Source organism: Priapulus caudatus, unplaced genomic scaffold (genome assembly GCF_000485595.1).
Source record: "Priapulus caudatus unplaced genomic scaffold, Priapulus_caudatus-5.0.1 Scaffold859, whole genome shotgun sequence".
Taxonomy (NCBI): Eukaryota; Metazoa; Priapulida; class Priapulimorpha; order Priapulimorphida; family Priapulidae; genus Priapulus; species Priapulus caudatus.
Genome location: NW_014577920.1, coordinates 19,534 through 30,266, shown reverse-complemented (window position 1 = coordinate 30,266; position 10,733 = coordinate 19,534).

Sequence of the window (10,733 nt, the reverse complement as noted above, 5' to 3'; positions counted from 1 at the left end):
AGGTCAACACAAGACACACACACACACACACACACACACAGCACAACACCACACCACACCACACACACCACACACACACGCACACACACGACACACACACAGCACACACACACACAAGAATTAGTCTCTTTATTAGTACAGGCATGCTGACATGCGTGTCTCTAACGTTTGTTGATTCAAAACAGACACGCGCGCGATACGTTCACTGAATTTTTCATTTAGCAATTCTTTTGCGTGTTTTGCAATTTAGTGTAGTGTGAAAATTACCGAATGGACGTTTATTCCGATGTCCAATACTACAAACAATCAAGTAGGCCAAATGTACTGAACCCCCCCCCCACACACACACACACAACCCTCGGCCAATAATATGGCTGAGAGGGTCTATGTCCCCCAGGGTACTGCCGGAACCGGAACGTACCCTGGTACTATCTAATATGCCGGACCGTACTCGCCTACTCCACTAACCGAGTATAGGGAGTCGCCTACGCCACTCCTAACCCTAACCCTAACCTTAACCCTAACCCTAACCCTAAACATATCAAATAGTTACCGGGTACGTTCCGGTAGTACCCTGAGGGACATAGACCCTACGAGCAATATTATGGTCATGGTCAGGTAAGGTGAGTACGGGTTATATACTCTATTAGTGGTGAATGATCGCTGCGCCAACCGTAAGCTAGAAGAGTCCACGTTGTGGTTATTTCATTCACAGTACGAAACTATATAATAAATCGTGATAGACACAATTTTCTCACAGGGCTCGCGCGTTACGCGAACGTACTCACGTCAACTGCAAAAAAGTGACGTCATAGAGAGTCACTCTCTCAAGTTTTGTTTTATAATTACTTGTAAAATGCAATGCAATCGATACTTTCTAAATTCTCAATTCCATTACATCATGTGTAGGCTTTCTGTCGAGTTTGACATATACATCCAACGATCCGCCCCTTACTCTGGTAACGACACTCGTCTACCTGTATCCATGGGAGGGTTTATGATACCTTTGAACTCACCTCGACCGGAAAGTAATTCGACGATTAGCCGGGTTGCATTCCTTAAAGCGTTATAATCTCTTCCGGCCTTTAAAACCTAACTCCCGTGAGTTGTGTTCCACTCTGACCATCAACCGTGACGGGAAACCAAGTCATAATGTTCTCCCTACCTATAGGTGGAGTCCATTTATACAGAAAGAAATATTATCGATATATATATATATATATAAATATATATATATATATATATATTATATAAAATTCGATTTATACTGACATGCGTGCCGGCGTGTATTGTTAAGAGGTCTGTGGAGTATGCGCGGGTTTTTACGAAGTATATATATATATTTTTAAATAGCACACATTATAGTCGGTATATGATCTGATTTTATCATATACATCGAAAAACAACACACAAATACATTGATATATGGGTTCATTAAACACGTTTGAGTCTACTACGAACTAGTTTTCATCACGATAGAGATATAAAAAAACGCATTATATATGAGGTGTATTTATCATGAATGTATATACCGCACCGACTGTGCCAACTCTACCGATATTGCCACGTACGCGTTAGCCGTGACACCACCGGGACTTGAACCCTAACTCTTTCGTGTAAAGACAGAAATGTAATGTATAGCTGAGATCCAGTAACTATTTGTTAGCAGGCAAGTGTTGTACGTTGAACGCAGTTTATTTCCGAGCGGCTACGAAATATGGCTGTTAGCACTCCATGTGAACTCACGGAGAGAAAGTTTGGCTTTTTTTCTAAGCAGCGTATACGAAACGTTCGTTTGGTACGCTACCAGCTGAGCCTGTATATAATAACATGGTAGAAGTCCTATATATACAGCTGAAGCGGTAAAGTACACGTGGCACCTCTGCTCACAACAACCCGAAATGTTATCATTTGCCGAAATGTCAAATGTGAAATAGGATCGTTTTTGCTGTTTTATTATTCTAAGCATTTCGTACATGTATATAAACGCCACCATAACACTTTTAATAGGCCGGGGTTCTCTAGAAGGATATATGGTAATTGAAAAGTTGCCGACACATAAGACAAATTGAGTTTTGGTGGGCACATCAGACCTCTGAACTATTTATCCCGGGATGCCACAAGGCCACCTGACTTCAACAACCAAAATCAGATTTCTGTAGTCGCGTGTGAATGCTTTCGCTCTCGCTACCGTAAGTGGCGATATTACGACGCACTAATTACTAATACTATAAATACTAATTAGTACGCATGCCCATATCAGCTTCATATTTGCAAGCAGCTATAAAACACGGCTGACGTAGAACGTAAACCGCATGATTGCAGATGTGATGAGGGTGTGATACACCGCCAGATGTGATGAAGGCAAATATCGTGAATGAGCCGATCCCGAATGTTCGAGTGAAAGCGAACGGTGCACGCACTGATCTCATTAATAAAATCTTATAGATTTTATAATAATAATATAATAAGATTTATTATAGAGATCAGTGGGTGCACGTCGTTGCTGGAAGACATGCGTGGCGCGGATGAGGGAGTTCGGTTGTTTGAGTTACTTACTGTTCTGGTGCACGATCCACTCTCGGATCACCACAAACTCATCTGTCTCTCACCGGTGTCTACTAGGAGTGACACGTGTTTAGTACAGGCACCTGAGAGCGATTTTTTCACTGGGTGTGCTGATCAACTGAGGAACATTTTATCAGCACCAGCACAACGCCCCTCCCCCCACACACACACCGCGGACCGGCACAACAAATTTATTATTATTATTATTGTTTTTTAAATGATTTTTTTTACAAACTCTTTGGAGTGAATAAGCTCATATTCTTATCTTGTGATGTTAGACAGCAATTTAAAGGGATAGTAGACTCTAGCATTTTACTGCATACAAACTGTACTTACTGTATAACAAATCGTCTATACCCACACGTATTTGTTACACATACCTAATTTAATTGTTATAATTAATTACACATCAACGCTACGAAATTTGAACGGCGCCATGACACCCGCGGACCGTGCTGCCACCCCGAAAAAGTTACGTATTTGACCATTTATTTTGCACGTTACAGACCGAGGGCTAACACAAAAAGTGCAATTATATTATACCTAAATGCTATTGAACCGAACGATATTTCATTTTAGGGCAAATTTATCCATATTATAACTGAAACTATATGTCGTTTATAAGATATTACAATCCTTTTGCTTTTAAATGAATAAATAAGAAACACCCTCAGTCTGTAGCCCTTGGCTGAAAGTGTTTTGCGCAACTCATCAGATCTGGCGCTTTGAGTGGCGCCACCGTCGTTGTAATCAAACTGTAGTCGTTAGTTTTAAAACATTTTTTATAATATTTCTAATGGTGATTGAACATGAAACTTTTTATGTAGCGTAATTTTAACCTAAATTAACTGAAAATAACCCTAGAACCTAGAGTAAACGATCTCGTTAAAAGAATTTATTCAGTATTTATAGTCAAAAAATGTGTTTACAATATTTATCCTTTCTGATCTTCATATAAAATAAAGCCAATCTATAAAATCATCATTATCTGTATCCTTATCATCCTTATCATCATCCTTATCATCACGATCATCATCCTTATCATCATCATCATTATTATTACCATTATCATAATCATCCTCATACAATGTAGTACACATAAGTGAATTTCTCTTGTTATTCACACTTTATTTCACATCATTTTTTGCAAAATTGTCTCATATACTGTATTTGAACTACAGATAATATTACAAGCATGTACATAGACCATCTGAGAGAAGAATGAGGCTTGCAGGACACGGTGTCCACATCCCTGAGCGTTCTGCAAGCCCACATATACTTCTAGAATCAACACAGGGTAATAGTAATAGCAGATGAGGTAGACGTCTCTTAACAGGGCCTAGTCTACTTTAATATTGATGTTTAAATTTGAATTTAAATTCAAATGACACTGATAAGATATAGTAAATAAAAAATTACCTTTCCAATTATCCATCTAAAGATGTCTAATTCTCAACTGTTTGTATGTTTACTGCAATCAATAATTATGGATCTTTTCTTATTCAAAATCACTTGTAAGTGTTATGAAGTTTTTATAGCCAGTACATCTAAAAATGTTTGATTCTTCTCTTTATGAAGTACTAAATTTATACCTAGATTTAATTTCATTTTCTTCACTTGCATCTTGCATGCATCGTTGCACAGCAGCGTGTAACCACGGACGCGGGTGATGCAGCACCCCCAGTACCCCCGTCTCCCAGTTTCCTGGTTTAGTATGGCCGTCCTATGAAGCAGTCAGTGACTGATTGATTATATATATGTGCGGTCAGAAAAAATATTTATGAAAATTAATACGCACCATCGTATTAGAAAGTAGTTCGAAACACGAACGTACGCGGAGTAGCGACGGAGTTTTGTTTTGCGTAAAGCTAGCTGTCTGCCAAAAATATTTTAAGCTTCCCTTTTCGTGGTAAACAAAAAAACGGCTATCCCCTATACTATAAGTTCAACATTAAACATAAACTAGGAGAAAACCTCGGCTGTTCTAGAATTGTTGATTCAGTGCTAACCACTCGGAAACTCCGGCAATAAGTCTTTCACGCAGGGACTTATTTTCGAAGCTAGGGTTCAAAAGCTGGACACACAGTGGATTGCAATTGAAAAACAAGTTTTCATTACATTATTAACCAGCAAAAACGACAAAAACAAAACTAAATTGATATGGACTTTGCTGCGTCTCGACTGTCCGATTCAAATAGGAACTAAGGATTATCGATAGTTAAAAATGTCAGATAAAAGGCGAAGGGATCCGAAATAAATAAAGTGAAATATAAGTGTGAAATTTTGATTATTAGTAACTGTCATGCAGTACAACTTAATAATATGGCGCAGAACTATTGTCAGTCATTATTTAAAAAGGAGTGATTCCAATTTGTTTCCAGATTTTTTTCTTGATTACTTTTGCATATAGTAAAGCAATGTACAGTTAGATATATAGCACGCGGATTGATCATGTCCGATAAAACGGAATGCCGGATATCCGAAGGTCAGATGATTAAGAACCTACCGTAATAACTAGAAACGAGCAGTTCTCGCCAACTACATGTATCCACCGTGATCTAGTATGAATGGAATATCTCTGTAAGGACGTAAAAGGCAGGTAAATTTAAACAAGTCACAAAAGACAAAGGTTTGTTAGACAACTGGTGTGCCTCAGATGTGCAAGTATATGTAATCTGGTTAACCTAGGAGGCTGAAGAGGAAATGTAAGTCGACGGTGAAGGTCAAACTAAGGTCAAGGGCATGGTGGTTTTGGTATGCGACAGACCTTCTCCCAAGATGTGTAAGCATACCAAGTTTGGTTGCGCTATAGTCTATACTAGGTCAATTAGGGGCTGAGTTAGAGAGTGAAATAAAGGTCGCAGTGACCTGGCGGGCAGTTTTTACCCGATCTCGGATGATCTTCAAATTTGGCATGAAGGTGCGTTATGGTAAAGCGAAGACGCCAATCGTTTTTGGTGTGGGCGAGTCATCGTTGCCATGGTAACAACATTTTTGTGGAAATATTGTAGAAACCTGTAACTTGTGCAGTTTTTACCCGATTGTCATGGAATTTGCACAACAGGGCCGATATAACACTGTCCTATATATATATATATATATATGTATTAATTATATATATATATGTTATATATATTATATATTATATATATATATTTGATGACAATCATAAATTTAAATATAAATTTAAATACAAATATTAAATCTAAATTTTTATTTTTAAATATAAATTTAAATATAAATTTTAATACAAATATAAATTTCAAGACAATCGGGTAAAAAGTGCAGAAGTTACAGGTTCTACAATATTTCCACAAAAAATGTTGTTACCATGACAACGATGACTCCGCCCACACCAAAAACGATTGGCGTCTTTGCTTTACGATAACGCACCTTCATGCGAAATTTGAAGATGATCCGAGAAGAACTGCAGCGGTAGAGCGTTCACAAGGAAATCTCTTCGGCGGCGGCGGCGGCGCGACGATGCCAAACCCATAGTATCCCACGAACTTCGTTCGGGGGATACAATAATGAGAAAATCTCAAATACGAATTCACATATACCAAGGCTCTTTATTTCACCACGATAATAGCTAACAGGCACCAAAACTCAGAGATCATTAAAACAAAGAAATTGAAACGCCACACCTTTATTTTTCCCCTTTAAGCAAAATAGCTTGTAAATCTTTCCGCGCGCAGATACACGTATAGGCTAACGCTCCATTAGGAGTGTTCCCAACTTTGATATCATTAATGATTAGTGATTAATGATTGATATCCTAACCTAACCCTAACCCTAACCTAAATGACATTAAACCACAAACTAATATATGACCATGAACATATATATATACATATATATATGTATATATGTTATTATGACCATTAATGACATTAAAGTTGGGAACACTCCTAATGGAGTATCACCCCACGACGGCAAGCGAAAAGAGAATCGTCACCAACCATGAGTGAGAATCCAGAGATTTTATTATCACAGGTGGCGAAAAAAAAACCTTCACAGGCGATGACGCAAACCAACAGCGGGGTTTTTCAGCGCGTCGTCGTTTCACAACAAAACGAAGGAAAACGAAAAAACAACAAGCTCGAAAACAACACAATTTCTGACGTCACAATGACGTCGCGCACGCGCACGTAGGTATATTTTCATACACCTATATAACCACATGCTGTATATATTATAGATTCATGATATTTCGAAGCAAATTCTATCATCATCATCATCATCATCAGAAGAAATGTTCCGATACGCAAGATTAAGATGCGAATGCTGAGTAGCAGCGATTACTGCAGTAAGTTAGCAGCGATTCTACTAAATCAGTAGAACGAGATTGACTGAAGAAAGACATAATAGTAACACTGTATAATAACAACGAACAGTCTCACTGATCAACAGCGGGTCCGTTAGAAAGATTACAACATTTCATAACAACAGCAGAAAGGCATTTTCAACAATCTTGAATATAGAGACTCAAAAAATGCAACCATCTGTGCGATCATGTAAAATTGTACAATACGCAGATATATATATATATCGACAAACAAATGAGATTTCCACCTGTCGCTCCTGTTAATTAGGGATTGATGTTGGTGGGGGGTGGGGGGATAGCAGGAAGGTAGGGAACAACTATTCTTTCTCAGAGGGAGAATGTGCAACTACTTTTCGTCAGAGGGGCAAGGGTGAAACTGATCTACATTAGATGAAACGGATTGCAATTGCTCCTTACCAGAATTTTATTACTAATACGGTATTCACCATTCCAAACACAATTATATTATAACAAGTACAAACTATCTTAATATTTAATAATTACATCAAATTTAAAATAAATGAATTAGGAAGAGGGTCATTTCATTCAATGCCGTCACGTGACCAAATGAAGCATTTCGTAAATATACCAAACACAAACAATATTGTTTGCTTTCGTGACCGTAATGAACATAAAGTTTCCAAAAACTGGAAAATATTTGTCGTATTAGGGCGGCTAGCACCACAAACATAACACACAAGTAAAACAAAAGTGTCACAGGAGTGTCACAATAGTGACAGGGGTATTGTGACAGGGGAGTCTTCCGTTGTATCTCTACGCTAGCACTTGTGACATAACTGTGAGTGACCACCGAGTGACCACTCTGTAATAGCTGTGTAATAGCTGTGTAATAGATAGTAATAGCTGTTAACATATTTCTTAAGGAGAAACACAAATCACGAACTTGAGTGGTCCTACGCGATAGCAAGTCGCACATACATAAAAACGTATACACATGTACGAACGTACCCACGCATGCTCAACAGTATTTTCAAATGGCAATTAAGAAAATTAGCCATAGAAGTTCAGGAAAAGGTATAGTAAAGAAACCGTCAAAAAACATATATTTAATTTGTGGAGAATTAAAACGACGCCATGCACATAACAACGACGACTCTCCGGAAATGAAGACACTTCGTGGTCTTACGGCAAAAAAGTGTGCGCCCGTCCAGCGCTTTAATAACTTCAAAATCGATTTCATCGCTTGGCTTGCCTCCTTAAAATTACGTAAGATCATTCACCTGCGCCAAATCGCACCATATCTCCCAGTTATTGGTATATCTAGACTGACGACGTGGCTTAACCCACACGGGACTCAAATTGGGAGTGAACCTACAGGGACATGACACACAACGACTTGCGTTGTCAGTCTTAATCTGCAAACCGCCCTGTAAATGTCCCGTCTTTTCCCCCACGCTCGCTGTTGACATGCGAAAATTTCGACCGACAAATTTTCCCCCACATTAATAATTCCACGAAGCAATGATTACGTACCCGACTCGCTCGGTTACGTTATCAGGAGTGTAGAATATAATCTATATATTATACACTCCTGACGATATGGTGATGACCCTCAAATCACATATGCAACGATTGTGTGTGTGTACCCACGTGAACAGTAACGCAACGTAACGCTAGCAGGGGCATGTACAGGATTTTTAACAGGGGGGTGTCTAACCGTATCCCAAACTTGCGAGCACGCGAAGGGGGGTCTGAATTTTTATGAAATTAGACCCCCTTAGATGCGTTTTCTGCGCGAGCAGGGCTGTACATTGTGTTATATTAATGTGATCTTACATTTTTAGCTCATCTGACATAGTCAGATGCAGCTTGTAGAATCGCATGAGCGTGCGTCCGTTCAGCCGTGCGTCCGTCCGTCCGTGCGTGCGTGCGTTCGTCAACAGTTGGGCACAAATCTAAACGGCTCGACGTACGGATTCGAAAGTCGGGACGTGGGGGGTAATCCGAAAACGAGTTTTCGCACTGAGCTGCCCTCTCCTACTCCTCGCACCCGATGCTCTTCATGCTGCCTTTGACGCTTCTACGGCCTTCCCTCCACACCTCAGCGGCTCTTCACTTGCCGCCCTTCCCATACTCCCTCCACACCAGCGCCCGTTCTTTCACTGTCACCGCTTCCCTACCTCCCTCACACTAGGCGCCTCTTCACTGCTGCACTATTCCTGTCCTCGCCTCACGACCAGCCGCGTCGCTTCCACTTCACCCTTCGCCCTTACCTCCCCTCACACCAGCCGCCTCTTCACTGCGACCCTTCCCCTTACCTTCTCACACCTAGCGACCTCTTCACTGCTGCCCTTTTCCTTACCTCCCATCACACCAGCGCCTCTTCACGCGCCATTGTTTCCCCTACCTACCCTCACACCAGCACCTCTCACTGCTCACCCTTACCCTACCTTCCCTCAACCAGCGCCTCTATCACTGCCGCTTCCCCTACCTTCCGTCACCCCGCGCCCTCTTCACTGCCCTGCCTTTCCCCTACCTCCTCACTACCCGCGCCTCTTTCACTGTCACCCTTCCCTCTCCCTACACCCAGCACTCTTTCACTGACGCCTTCCCCTACCTTCCTCACACTCAGCGCTACTCTTCACTGCCCGCCCCTTCCTCTTAACCTTCCTGCACATCCGTCGCCTCTTCACTGCCGCCCTTCCCTACCTTCGCTCACAATCAGCGCCCATCTTCACTTGCGCCCTTTCCCCTACCTCCCTTACTTGAAGCGCCCCTTCCTCCCCAGCCCTCACCAAAACCTCACCTCACGCTCGTCGTGGCCTACAAGAAGCCCTTTGAAAGGAAATATAGAACGACAGAGAAGGGTATTTGCCCTATTTGTGATACGCCCCCCCCTCCGATACGGTGGTGTATTGATGGCGACCGTAGTCGTTGTATGGGAAGTTTTGGGTACGGTAACACGATCTTCCGGACGCGATCTCGTAATCAGGGGCCACCGTGACCGGTTCGCCTGCCGATGGTGCTCGATTTTGTTGGCGCCCCCTGGAGAGATGCGCGACGAAGGTGTCGCGGGGAATGTTCGGAAACCATTGTCGGCGGTGTTGCGTGCGATCAGTATGCAGCGATTGTAGTGGAAGAGAAGTTTTGCGAATTCCCGTGCCGCACCCTCCAGGCGAACGCCCGTAACCTTCCCCCACAGAGATCGTCTTTTTTAGCAAATTTTCTGCGGAAATCGCCTTCGAGAAACTACGAAAAGCGCAGAGTCTTTAACGCTCATAAGAGCAGCCCGCGCTGTGGCCGTTAATCGTTCGCGCGTTTGAAGTTACGATCTGCATTAGATTTAACTAATTATCGAACTGGTGTGTGTATAGTGCTGCCCCACTAATCCAGGATCTATTTATTCTGTGCTATGATATTCTGTCCGATTAGCTCGGTGCAATGATATACATAAGCAATCCGTAAGGCAGGAGATCACTGCTATAGAGCCTGTCTGTATTGTAAGCCTTTCTAGTCAGGGGCGTGTACGAGCGGGGGGCGTCTCACATTTTAAAAATTTGCTGCGGGCCGAGGGCCCCTCCAGACCCCCCAGACCCCCCCCCGACCCCCTTTCGCCGTCGCTCGCAAGTTCTTGGGAATACGGTTACGACACCCCTGTTAAAATCCTTAATGCCCACTGCTAGCGTTTATGTTAGCGTTACTCGTTCGCGTGCGCGTACAAACAACACACAATCTGGCATATGTGATTTGAGGTCATACCATATCGTCAGGAGTGTATAATATATACGATTTATATTCTACACTCCTGCATAACGTAACCGAGCCGCGAGGTCAGGGTACGTAATCATTGCTTCGGTCGGATCTATTAATGTGGGGG